Here is a 12,763-nt window from a genome sequence, read left to right as displayed (position 1 = left end):
CTCAAGAAAGGATGTTGTAATGTTCCTTCCAGAACTCTTTGAGGGTTAAATCTATATCCGAGACCATCTGGAATCATAAGTGGCAGGCATTTAAGTCATAACTCAAGACTTTGTTTCTAAGTTAAAACTAAAATTCTAGTCATAAGCCAAGTTGTTTGTATGTCAAGCTGGTTGTAATTTGAGGTTCCATTGTATCATGTTTATCTAATTCTCAAGAGAATCTTGTGAGATGGGTACTATTATGTTCCCCTGTTGAGGGAGGAGGAAAGTGAGTCACAGAGAGGCCAAGTAGATCCTCTAAGGTCACAGGCAGAGAGGGGAAGCTGCTCCACAGGGAACTCAAGCTTCTGACTCTACCTCAGAGAAGACTAAGAGGTGAGAGGCTTCACTTAACACTGTATTCGTAAAGCCTGGCCAACTTTGTCCATTTTTCTAACCCTACGCCTGTTTAGAAGGGGTAGAGCTGGTACTGCCTCTGGAGCTAACCAGGAACTTGAAGAAGAACAGATCAGGAACAGCTCCTGAGGGCGAGCACCCCATTTCCCCCCAGTGATGGGCTGGTCTTCAGAAGCCTCAGTCAGAATACTTCCTGAGAGGAACAGGCATCATCCTTGTGGCCTCCACTGAGCACACTGGAATAGATGAGGAACTCGGATCAAGTCACCAGAGGGGAGGGTCCCCAGGACTGGCATGCCTTCATGATGTTGGAAAAGTGGGAAAAACTCTGTAACCCCAGGCACAGGCCTGTCAAGCACCTGGTTTGAAAGCTTCTTACTGTTTCTGGTATCTCCAATGCTGAGAACCCTTTCCACAAAGAAACAAAAGAAAGCAACAGGAACTAGGTCTGAAAGTGACTGCATCACCTGACTAGCCACCCCCAATGGCCGCTCCCTGGCTCAGCCCAGAGGTCCCTTCCACAGGCAGAGTGCACATCCTGCCTCAGTGCTGTGGTGGGGCTGCCGGGCTGCTGCTGATGTGCCTGTGTCACTTTCCACCCCGCCCCCGAATGGGGTTTAGAAGACCTCTGTCCTCAGCACCTCATGGAAGGAAGCATGTGATATCTGTTTGTCCCCTACTGCTAACAGGAAATCTGGTCCATGGCCTAGGTGGCATTCTACCAGATTTCTTTGGTGTCCTTTTGTAATCACTAAATTAGAGAGAGAGCAAATAAATCTGAAACTAAAACACATTTATAGTTGGATAATGTTGACCACTCATTAAAAACTCAAGCCCATGGCTGCTTTTGGCAAGAAAGAGTTTGAGAACAAAAGTCTTCTCTCTCTTCAAAACTACAAAAAGTACCTTCTGAAGAAATAAGACCTTTTCTCCTTTTTTTTAATGTGGAGGAAAGAAAATGCGGAGGGGTGATTAATAAGTGCAGATGAAAAGGTGGAAACTGACTTGAAATGCTGCTGGCCTTGTGTGTGTGTGTGTGTGTGTGTGTGTGTGTGTGTGTGTTTGTGTGTGTGCGCGCTCGCGCTTCTACTCAGTGTTCTGAGTAGTGGCTGCTCCCAGCCAGGTCATTTCAATAACAACAGGAGCCCACAGTTCCAGCTGAATGGCAGCTTTCAGGCTGGAGAGCTTCCGCAGTCTCTCCACTTCCATACTGATTAGAAGTGCTTGAGATACATCATAACAGTGTCAGTGCAGTGTTTATGGGGGAAATTGTCTCTGTCTCTTGCTTGCCGAAGGTGACATAATGGGATTTCTTCCCTTTGTCCTGGTGACAGGATGATGAGCACTGTCTGGGCTCCAGTTCTGCACGCTTTGCCATTCGCGCATCCTGACTCCACCGACAGCCCGAAGATCCAAGGAGAAAGGTGTGTCCTATCTCTGGGGTGCAGGGTTCAGAAAGCAGTGGGGATGGACAGAGCTGGGCCCAAACCTCCTGAAAGAGCACTTAGAAATGGTGTTTGAGGGTGTGAAGTGCGGAGGGGGGACATTCATGTTGGGAGGAACAGGGAAGCAGCTATAGCCTAGTTCCTGTGAGGTTTCTAAGACTTGAGTCCAAAGACAATGGATTGTTATCCAAGATGCTTTCTATCAGGGTAGGTATCTAGGTACAGACTCAAAACATCTTCACTGAACTACCTCCCCTGCACTCCCAAACCCCACATCACTGACATGATTTATCTGTGTGTAAATATCATGTCTAGCTCCAGAAAGGTTTTGAGAAGTCTTGCTGTGATGTATTATTAGTAGAATCGAGCTGCATATTTAAATCGAAGCAAATTAAATATGCAACTACAGTGTTGGCAGGGTGTGTGTGACAGAGAGAGAGAGAGAGAGAGAGAGAGAGAGAGAGAGAGAGAGAGAGAGAGAGAGAGAGAGGATTCTTCATCACTTTCTCCCATAATTTTACCTTCCCTACCAGTGCCCCCAGGGAAAGGATGGCATAGCAGGGAAACAAACAGAAATAAAATAAGTTAATTGCAAGTGATTAGGTCCTGATTATTTAAGGAAGGCTTACAGGTGACTTTGCAACTGCCATTCTCTGTCTTGATCATTCTGATCACTCAGAAACTTCTGGTTAGTTTCCAGTTCAGTTTCCTTTCCAGTGCCCTTTCTAACTATCTGAAAGAGTGAGATTCCAAGCCCACAGTCATGGACAGATAATGCCTCAAATGCACACTGCCCACTGTCTGAAGCCCAGACTCCTTATGGTGTAATGCTAGCAGCATCATAATTTAAGCATTATTATCCAACATGTATTGAGTACGTACTATGTGCCAAATACTGTTTTAACTGAATATATTATTTAATTAATCCCTCACACAATCCTACAAAGTAGTTACTATTAGGAATTCCCATTTAACATGTGAGGAAACTGAGTCTCAGGAGGTTAAGTGACTTGCCCCATGTTACCCAGCTAGTTTCCCCTGAGTAATTCCCTGAGTAGTCCAATTCCAGAGCCTACACTCATCTCACTAAGCAAGGCTTTGCCACCTGAAGTTAGGGACCTCCTGGCAGGAGCACAGAGCAATATGGATGAGAGCAGATATTTATTGGGTTTTAAGTATGTACGAGGCACTGTTTTGAGTGCTTTGTGCTGTTTACGCAATCAAACCTTACAGCAACCTTCTGTATGAAGTAAATGCTGTTATTTATCTTTCTTCTCACTGCCCTTCTGGTACTAGGGATTGGACCCAGGGGCTTCACACTGAGCTATGTCACATCCTCAGCCCTTTTTATTTTGAGACAGTCTCTCAAAGTTGCTAAATTGCCCAGGTTGGGCTCAAACTTCTGATCCTCCTGTTTCAGCCTCCTAGATTGCTGGGATTACAGGTGTATAGCACCACAGCAGGCTAGTAATCATCTTCCATTTGACAGATGGAGAAATTGAGGGACACAAGTTTTCTGCAGCTGCTAAGTGGTAGACCAGACTTCAAACCCAGGGAGTCTGAATTCAGAGTCAGCCCTCCTCATCATTGACCATGCCACTTCCCATACCTGGCTTCAGGTGTCCAGAGCCAAGTGTCTACACATGTGGCTGTTGCCCAAGGCTATCCATGTTCAAATTAAAGTGGTATTTGAAAACATCAAGCTGGCAGGGCTGTCCAGCTGTCATCTGCTTCTGCCCCCTGAGTTGAGCCAAGTTTACCTCTTAGCCTTGAAAACAGAAAGTAGGCTCTGTGGGCATGTGGCATTCCTCTCCCTGGGGATAGGGATTCTTCATCTCTTGGATGCCTACCCCAGTGTTTTATCACCTCAGGATGCTGCTGGCCAGGCGTCTTTAAGTCTCTCAGCTGGAAAAATGACTATGAATAAAACAAATGAAGCTTTCAATGATGGAAGCTCCTGATGGTGCCTACAGTGGGGTGTTTCCCAGCATCTGTCTTCTGCCACACTCAAATCAGCCTTTATTGCCCCAAAGATGTTTCTCCTGTTTTGTCACTGGCCACTAACTGGCCACACAGGTACTGGGAGTCCAGGTCCAGGACTGCCTCATTATTCAAAGCAGCCCATATTACACCATACACCGCAATCCATTATCATTCAAATGAGCCAGCCACAAGGGAAGAAAAATATGCAAGCTGATTTCTCTCCAACGTCCTGCTCTCAGCACTCCCTAATTATAGCCGGCAGTTGATGTGGACGGTTGAACATGGAGGCTGACGGGGCAGCCCAGCCGTGGTGTTCTCATCTAAGCAAAACACAAACAATGCATAAACTTCCTAACACAGCCTAGGTAAGCAGAATTTTATTCACAGCTCAGTGGTGTAACAGTGCTCAGAATTTATCAGTCAGTCGTATGTTATAGAATACTATAGCATCTCTGTCCTCTTTAAATCAGATAGATACATTGATGATCTTGGCTTATTCCTGTTCCTTGTTTTCCTTGTCTCTCAGAGTGGATCAGGATGGTATTTTCTTATTTAATGGTCAGTATTTTCCTAGTGATGGATGAACTCTCATACCGAATTTGATGTTATTAATTTATCCATTCATTCAACAAATATTTACTAAACACCTTCTGAGTGCCAGAACATTATGCTGATGCTAGGGATATAAAACAGGCATCATCTTTGTCCCCACTGTAGCAGTAAAGGTTAATGAAAGAGTTAGATATCTAATAAACACTCAACTAACTATGCTTTTGTAGACTGTGGTAAATTCATTTTAAAAAGAGAAGAGGAAGCTCATCTCCTTGCATGGCATCTTAGTATGTTCAGAGGAACATCAATACTCAACACTGAGAAATGACACACAAGTTACCTTGTAGTCTCCTCCAAGAGACATATTTCTTAGTGGAGTCTCTTCATTGCCTAAAAAAAGAAAATCAATTTTTAAAGTGTCTCATTTTTTCTCAGTACTGGGGATTGAAGCCAGGGGTGCTTTACTACTGGGCTACATCCCCAGCCCTTTTTATATTTTATTTTGAGATACAGTTGTCAATCCTGTCTCAGCCTCCTGAGTAACTGGGATTACAGGCATGTGCCACCACACCTGGCTAAGTGGCCTGATTTTCTGAAGAATTCAGTTATTAATGAAGTTTTGTTGGCCAGCACGATAACCTTCTCTGCCTTATCTTCCCCATTTCATAAGCTCTGAGTTACCATTGAGTGATAGTCTGTGGTGGAATTTAGTATGGTTGAATGTAAGACAAGAGGAGAATTTTTCAAGCCTTCTTGAACTTATGTGGCAATTTTAGTTTTCCCTGTGATCTAGTTCTAGTCATCTTTCTATCCTCAGCACCTGCCACACAATTTACCATTGATGAGCTCAGAGAATGTGACAGTCAGTTTTCCATCACTATTACAAAATACCAGAGACAATAGACAACTATTGCAAAATACCAGAGACAATACAAATACCAGAGAAAAAGCAGAAAAGTTTCTTTTAGCTCACAATTTCAGTCCATCATCAGTTGGATGATTACTTTTGGCCTGTGGTTTTGACAGCATATCATGGCAGGAACATTTGGCAGAAGTTGTTTACCTGGTGGTGGCTGGGAGGCAAAGAGAGACAGGAAGAGGGCTGGGTCCCAACACCATCTTCAAGGGTATGTGTCCAAGGACCTAACTTCCTTCCACAAGGCCCCACCTCCTAAAAACTCCATCACCTCCCACAGGAGGTGGAACCAAGTTTAACACATGGGCCTTCAGGGAAGTTCAAGATCCAAACTATGACAGAGAATTTTCCATACATTGTAGTGAGCACTATTATTTATTCACCAGGCAAATATTGATTCAGGATCTACTTCCTAGTAGTGCTGAGCCCTAGAGATACAAGGGTCAAGTAAGTCAAGGCCCTTCTGTCCCAAAGTTTAGGATGCACATTGGGGTTGGAAGTCCATATGGCACAGTTACAGTGTGGAAGGACCTTGCTGTGAGGGGGAGCAAGGGACAGGACTGGAGCACTGCATGGGCCCAGGGAGAGTAAGGAAGGGAGTGGGCCCTTAGGCAAATGAAGAGTGCGTTGTTGTGGTGAGGCACTGTACTGAAAGGAAGAGGGAGCTGCAGATCTGGAGGTGGTGGAGCAGAGGTGGTGCATCAAACAATGGAAAGTTCTGGGGTGAGACAATGGGATGCTGCCCCAGATGAGACTGAAGAAGTAAGCAGGGCTGGGAGTGGCTGGCTGTACAGGCCCTGCTGAGCAAGGTAACCAAGAGCCCTGGAGGGGTTTAATGGTGGAAGGGAGGGGAGCACTTGATCTGCAAATAAGGCCTGTCTCTAGGGTGTGTCTAGAGGCAGAGATCCACACAGGATGGTCCAGTGGGCATGGAAAGGCTTAGATGTAGGAGAGGAGGAGTCTACCAGGCTTAGGGCCTTCTCTTGGGTGTGAGGGTTGAGGGGGTAGGAAGAGCCCTTCCTAGAGGTAAGAGTGTGAGCTGTGGCCCTTGCTTTGCTGTGTTCACTTCCTGTGGCAGCACCTACAGAGCTGCAGTGTGGCTGCTTTCCTTTCAGAATCTTCATGGTGTCCCATAGCACTGATGTGCCGAAGTTCATACGACTAGTGTTTCCTTGATGAGTATCAGGCTGGTTCCAGACTGGCACTATTATGAGCCATGGGTCTGTGCCTCCTAAGACTCTCTAATAGTGAGATGCTGGCCACAGTCTCCCAGGCAGTGAGCAGCGAAGCTGATAAATGATCCTATTAAAGAACTAAGTCCATGACCTCTTCACAACTAAGAGGCCTGGGCCTCTGAACCTCGAGGTCACCTCTCTGGGAGGATGCTTGCTGTGGGGCTGGGAAAACACCTGCAGAGTTCCTTAAACAAGCAGCCTCCTGGATCTTCTTAACCAGAGTCTCTGGGAGACTGGCTTGGAGATCTCGATTTGTAGTTATACCCCTGACTCTGCAGCAGCCAGTTCATCTTGATCCTGAGTCCTGCAAGGGGAGCACCAGCCTCATCTCTGAGATCCACTACAGGTCTACACTTACAGAATTCAAAATAGTCCACTGACTGCACTGCCCCTTTGTGCAGCTTCTCCAGGGTGTCAGGGAGGAGGTGTGAGGGGAGACTATAGTTTGGGGTATGCATTTCTTCTCCCCTCTTCCATGGTATCTTATGACTCCATGCTGGATAATAGAATCTCAAGGCCCAAATCATCCCATCTCATGGATCTGGACGTAGGCATGAGGTTGCACTGTGAGTGGGCACCTTCCTTTCTCCCCTCTCCCCATGTTAGGGAGGTTGGTTGCTCATTCCCTGAGCCAGTCTGGTCTGTGACTAGCAGCACTTATATTCAAGGCCATATGTAGCCCACACCAAGGTTCTTTGGACTGGAAAATTCTTTGCTACAACCGGAACTGTCACTGAACTGAGTCCAAGGAGGTCCCCCAAAGAGGAGACCTTGACTCTCCCCCACCCAGAGGGTAGGTTGTAGGTTTGCTGACTTCTGTCATAGAAAAATAACTTTCAAGAAGAATCAGTGAGAGGCATAAAGAAATTTATTAGGGAGAATTTTTAAAATACCCACTCATAGAGAACAGAGTGCAGGCCCTCAAGAGCAAGCCACGTTATGGTCTGGAGCTGGGTATATTTGTGAGGTCTTGGGGTGTCTTCACTTCACTTCACTTAGGGGTGACTTTGGATCTGCATTCCTACTGTCTGTCAGGTTGCTCATGGGCTGTGTGAGAATGCAAACCATTTCCATGTGTTTGAAGCTGAGATCCACTGCCTGTTTCATAGTGTGTTTTCTTGAGGAGGAGGTCTGCAGGGAGGAAGCACAACTTACAGATGAAAAGCATAGGCCCAGAGCCCAATTTACAGCTTATTGTGCCTTAAAGACCCTTAGAAAAAAATATTTTTGGAGTAGGTTTCCTAGAAGGGAAAAAGGCTTGAGCAACTTTTGTGTCTTGAAGCTGTAGTTTTTCATAGTCAAAAGTACCTATTTAAAATTATAATTTTTATTGTCTCCTTTTACCTATATTTATTTTTTTCCTATTCAATCTCAGAACAAGCCCAGGAAAGGTCTCTTTTCTTCCCCTCAGCCTGAGAAGCTGCCTGCTGGGGACTGCACTCCACACTGACCACCTCTGGATCTGTAGTCCATCAGCTGCACACTGGAACTTCCTGTGGACCTTTCCAGAAGTCCCAGTGCCCAGGCCCCGCCAGAGATTCTGATGGAAGTGGTCTGGAGGGGAGTCTAGGGCAAAATTTCCCAAAGTGATTCTAGTCTGCTTCTGGTTTTGGGAACCATGGTGCTGGTTTTGTGCCTGTCCTCTTGGGTGATGTGAGTATACTTCCCAGGCTCTGTGGCCCACCCTAGCAATGTTGTGAGCCTGGCCATTGGCCCAGGGTCCCCTTCTGTTACCCAATAACAGAGTAGGATCAATTCTAGGCTCTGGCTGCTCCCAGACCCTGTTCTGAGGGGATTCATGGCTGTTGCAGACCCGAATGCCCCTTGGCTTGCTCTGCGCCCACGCCCCTGCTGAAATAGCTCACATGCAGCTTGGCCTCTACATCTGTGGGCATACAACCGCTTTTCCTGTTTCTTAAATTTGGAAGCATGTCGATGCCACTTCCAGCAGTTTCTGTTGGCCACTGAGCATCTTGATAAGCCAACCCTGTTGCTCACAATTTACGACTAAAAAGAAGTAAGATTAGGTAAAAAAGGAGCTTCATTTCTCGAGACCTCTGTGAAGTAGCACAGCTACTTTCCTAGCCTAAGACACCCTCACCTTGACTTTGTGCCACAGCTGAGGAAAGAAACAACACTGGCTGTGAGTGAGGGGACCGGGACTCCAGCTCTGCCCTGTCTGGTTATTGGGCACAATGAGCAGCTCTCTCATCCTTCTACACCTCTGTTGGCTCACCTGTAACCCTAAGAATTATACTTGAGGAGCTTCCCACCCTTGTTGTCTGCTGTATCTCAGCTGGGTGATTAAGTCCACACCCATGTGTGTCAGGCTGCCCTCCATGTGGAGAAGCCTTAGTCCCAAGAATTGGGGGGCATGGGGGAAACTGAGTCAGAAATACAGACATCCACCAGAAAAACACTGAACTTGACCTTTCCACCACACCAGCATGCCAAGCAGGGGGCTGAGAGAGGCCTGTTAATGCACATGTTCCCTACTCTGGAACGAGGAGTTTTCCCAAGGGGCCAGTGCCCCAAAGCCCCAGCTGTTCAGGGGATATAGCATTCCGAGAGGGGCCCCACATTCCGCATTTGGAGTCAGTCTCTGTGCCTGGCAGCTGTGGGGCCTGGCTCATGAGGAGACTGAGAGGAGGTCCCGAGGGGAAAGGGAAGTCCCCAACTGCCCAACATTTGTGCTCCAGAAGTCCTTGAATGGGTTCTTGTAACAACAGGCTGGCTGGCTTTGTGCCTTGTCAACTCTGATGGGCAACTGAAGCCAGGAATACCCCACCTGTGGCTCCAGGCTTCTCCAGGGCTGCTCCTGGTTTACAAGGGTGGGGGGTGAAAAGATCCCTTGGCAGATGGGCACTGAGTCTGGCAGTGGGTCCACTCTGGTCCAAATGTTTCAGTTTCCCCTGGTTTGGGTTCTTATAGCAGTTAAGGTACTCTAAGCTGCAATTAATAGAAAACCCCACTGAGACTGGCTCAAATAAAGGATCCATTATCTCAGGTAACTTAAAGATCCAGGTTGGATAGGTGCTGGGCCAGGTTGTTTCTTAGATTAATAATATCATCAAGGATTCATTCTCTGTGTTTCCTCCCTTCTACCATCTTTGACATTGACTTTGTCATCTGGTTGGAAGCATGTGGATGTGATAATATCCAAAGCAAGAAGAGAGCCTGCCTCCATCTGTGGCTATCTCTTAAGAGAGAGAAAATTTCCTCTCATACCTCATAAGCTCCGATTCCTTTGGAATTATTTGATTGATCTAGATCAATCTTCTCTGGAGGAATGGATTTGGAGGCATCAACCCAATAGTCATCATGATTTCCAGTGTTACTTGCTTCCTTGGTTGACAGTATGATCTGTCTGATTTCATGCTTGGTCATCTTTCTTTTTAGCTATTCACCAATTTTCTCTCTTTTTACCTTCCAGCTCCACTGCAAGCCTCTTTTGAATTAATTGTAGGTGGCACCCCGGATCTAAATTCTATTGAGGTCAAGAATGACAAGAATTATATCTGTTCCTCCCCCATCTTTTAGACTGACTCATCTGCCTTCAGGACTCTGTTCCTTTTCCATTGTGGTCTTGTGACCCTCAGAGGGGGCAGGACCAGGCTGAAAGCTGAACCTCAGGGCTGAGTGAAGCTTCACAGGTCATAATTTCTTCTTGTCTTTCTTTTCTGATCACATGGATAGGTAATGAGAGCTGGAAGGTACTTTTCTTTCCAAATTCCACCACCATGTACCCGTGGAAGCTCTTACCACTGGTCACCTGCCTGCTTCCACTAATTCCTTGCTCTGGGAGCAAGCTGGTGTAGAAGGAAAGGTGTAGACTCTGCTTGTGAAGTTTTGCTCTGTTGAGAATTCACCAAGGCTTGCAATGGTGGGTGCCATGGCATGCTGTTCCTTCTACCCAGGGAAGAAGCCAGGCATTGGGAAGACAAGACTGTATCATGAGTGGAAAGCCACTGGTCTCCACCTAAACTGTCAATGGTCGAAGAATGAGAGAGCTGGTTCCTATTGTTTTTCTCTCTTCTGCTCTGGTTCTACCTTCCTCGTGTCCAGGGTTACTCTGGTAGTGGTGGTATGCTGTACAGTAGTGGCCTGGCATGCTTGATTATCAGCCCCAAGGAAGCAGGTGATATTTGCCAACCCACTGACCAGGACATTTGCTATCAGAACCAGGATAGGGGGAATAGGTTGAGATGAGGATGGAGCCAGGGCAGAATGTGCAATCAATTCATTACCCCATACAGCCAGCACTCAGGGCGGCCTTATCTCTGTTTTATTTTTTTAAAATAAAAGCTTTGCATAGATAAGAAATCACTTAGTTCACACACATCTACTGTGAGATAGACTGGAAAGGTATTTTCATCCTTGTTCAGCAGCTAAGGAAATTAAAGTTCAGAAAAACTAAGCTGCTAATTATGCAGCAAGCTAATCACTGATTCTTTTCTGCTGCCCTTCACCATACCAGTTTAGCTAACCTCCCCACTCTGGGAAGCTGGTCATTAGAGATGGTATGAACTCCTGGGTGCCCAGAAGTTCCTGCTGGTTGTATAGAATAGTTCTGAGGAGGTGCTGTAATGGACTGTGACCCAGTGTGACTTGAGTCTCTAATCAGATTGAAAGCACTGGTTTATGACCTCAAGCAAAATTGTGGACAACATCCAGGAGAAGCCCATGACAACCCTGTGTCTGGAGGAACTGTATTCTTCTGTGTATATGTGTGCATGCACACATGTACAAGTGGCCTACGGCAAGCACCTAATTATACACTATGCCTGTTTGCATATGTCATGTCTGGCATTGTTGGTCTCTCAGATTCCCAGGCAACACTTCCTATCTTCTGCAAAGTTTTGGGAGCCAGTTTCTGTTGCTCCTTTAAGAAGTGAAATTGCTTTTCTAATCCTTCTTTCACTTGGGTCTTTCCCCTCTCCACTCTTTTTTTTTTTGTACCAGGGATCAAACTCGGGACCTTGGGCTTGTGAGGCAGGCAGCAGAACCACGGAGCTAAATCCCTGCCCTCCTCCCTCCACTCTTGACAGAACTGCCTAAACAACCCATTCAGGGGCTCTAAAGAAAAATATCATCTCATGCTCTGTTCTTTAGCTTTTCCAAATTTAAAGCCAAAGCTGGCACAGCTACTGATTAGCAGAAATCAAAAGCAAAGGCTGGGCTTTTGATGGGAAAACTGCTACATTAGAAAGGACTAGTTGTTTTACAATTGCAGGGTAAGGTCCATTTACCCACCAATGAATGGCCATTAGATTGCAAATTATTGGTCACTTTGCTGGATGGCTCAGCGTCCTGTAATCATGATCATAATATTTCCATGTAATGGTCAATCCCAGGCACCTACCAGGAGTCTGGTTGCTGAGGTGCCAATTGTGGGCTGCATAGTCGTGATTATCACAGCAAGAAGGAAGGAAAGCTATCTTGAAGTTCTGGGAGTGTGGCATTCTGCCTTCATTTCCCATTAGGAAGCAGAAGCAATAGTTGGAAAGGCTTCAGGGTGCCCTTTCCACAGTGTGTGCCCCACCCACTAAGGTTCTAACTTTGGGTGCCTATCTGGATCCATGTCATTCCCAGATGTGGTCTCTTGGGCTGACTGGGATGTAAACCTGGCTGCCAAGTAGGAAAGAAGTTTTCTGCTATGGTAAATTGTGTGTGTGTGTGTGTGTGCACGTGCGTGTGTGCATGTGTGTATACTTGTGTGTGGATATCTCTGGTGATGGGGAAGTGGCTGTGAAACACAGAACATTTCAAAGTATTGATACCTTTACCATGAGTGGTAGCTTCACAGCGTACATATGTATGCTTTTTGTGGAACAACAATGAAAAAAAAAAGAAAGAAACGGCAAAGCTGATGGAGCAATGAGTGCTTAGCCCGAACTTGGCCTGTCTCAGGGTCCTGCAGGGAAAAGATGGCGTGTTCAAGTGGGGGAGCTGAAGAGAGTAAGGGGCTGTGGACAAGGCGTGGGCAGGGTTAAGGGAAAACAAGAGAGGCTGGTGCCAGGAAGAGGCTTACTCATTTCTAGGCACCAAAGGGTCAGGAGGGAGAACTGAAGCTGGAGAAAAGGGTTTCTGATGAGAGCTGCACTTTCAGGAAAGGGACCCAGCAAAGAGATGGGAGTAGAGACAAGGGAAATACCCGGATTTCACTTTCCTTTGTCCCTTCGCTCTCCTATTGCTGCCTCCTATTAGCCATACCCAAGCAGAAGCCTGAGGGCGTG

The 12,763-nt window shown here is 46.4% G+C and overlaps 1 long non-coding RNA gene across 4 annotated transcripts in view; it reads left to right on the top strand.

Annotated features, from left to right (window-relative positions):
- Positions 1–1,489: 1,489 nt before the first annotated feature.
- The window catches only part of LOC101722970 (uncharacterized), a 256,669-nt gene continuing 245,395 nt past the window's right edge, over positions 1,490–12,763 (top strand). For 3 of the 4 annotated variants that reach the window (XR_002388856.2, XR_015442361.1, XR_015442362.1), the window contains exon 1: positions 1,649–1,820. This is a non-coding gene — a long non-coding RNA (uncharacterized LOC101722970). The other variant, XR_015442363.1, reaches the window with a different exon arrangement.

Source organism: Heterocephalus glaber, unplaced genomic scaffold (genome assembly GCF_053883595.1).
Source record: "Heterocephalus glaber isolate CG9 unplaced genomic scaffold, H.glaber_assembly_v1.0 deba00001543, whole genome shotgun sequence".
Taxonomy (NCBI): domain Eukaryota; kingdom Metazoa; phylum Chordata; class Mammalia; order Rodentia; family Bathyergidae; genus Heterocephalus; species Heterocephalus glaber.
This window is presented reverse-complemented; position numbering and strand designations above follow the sequence as displayed.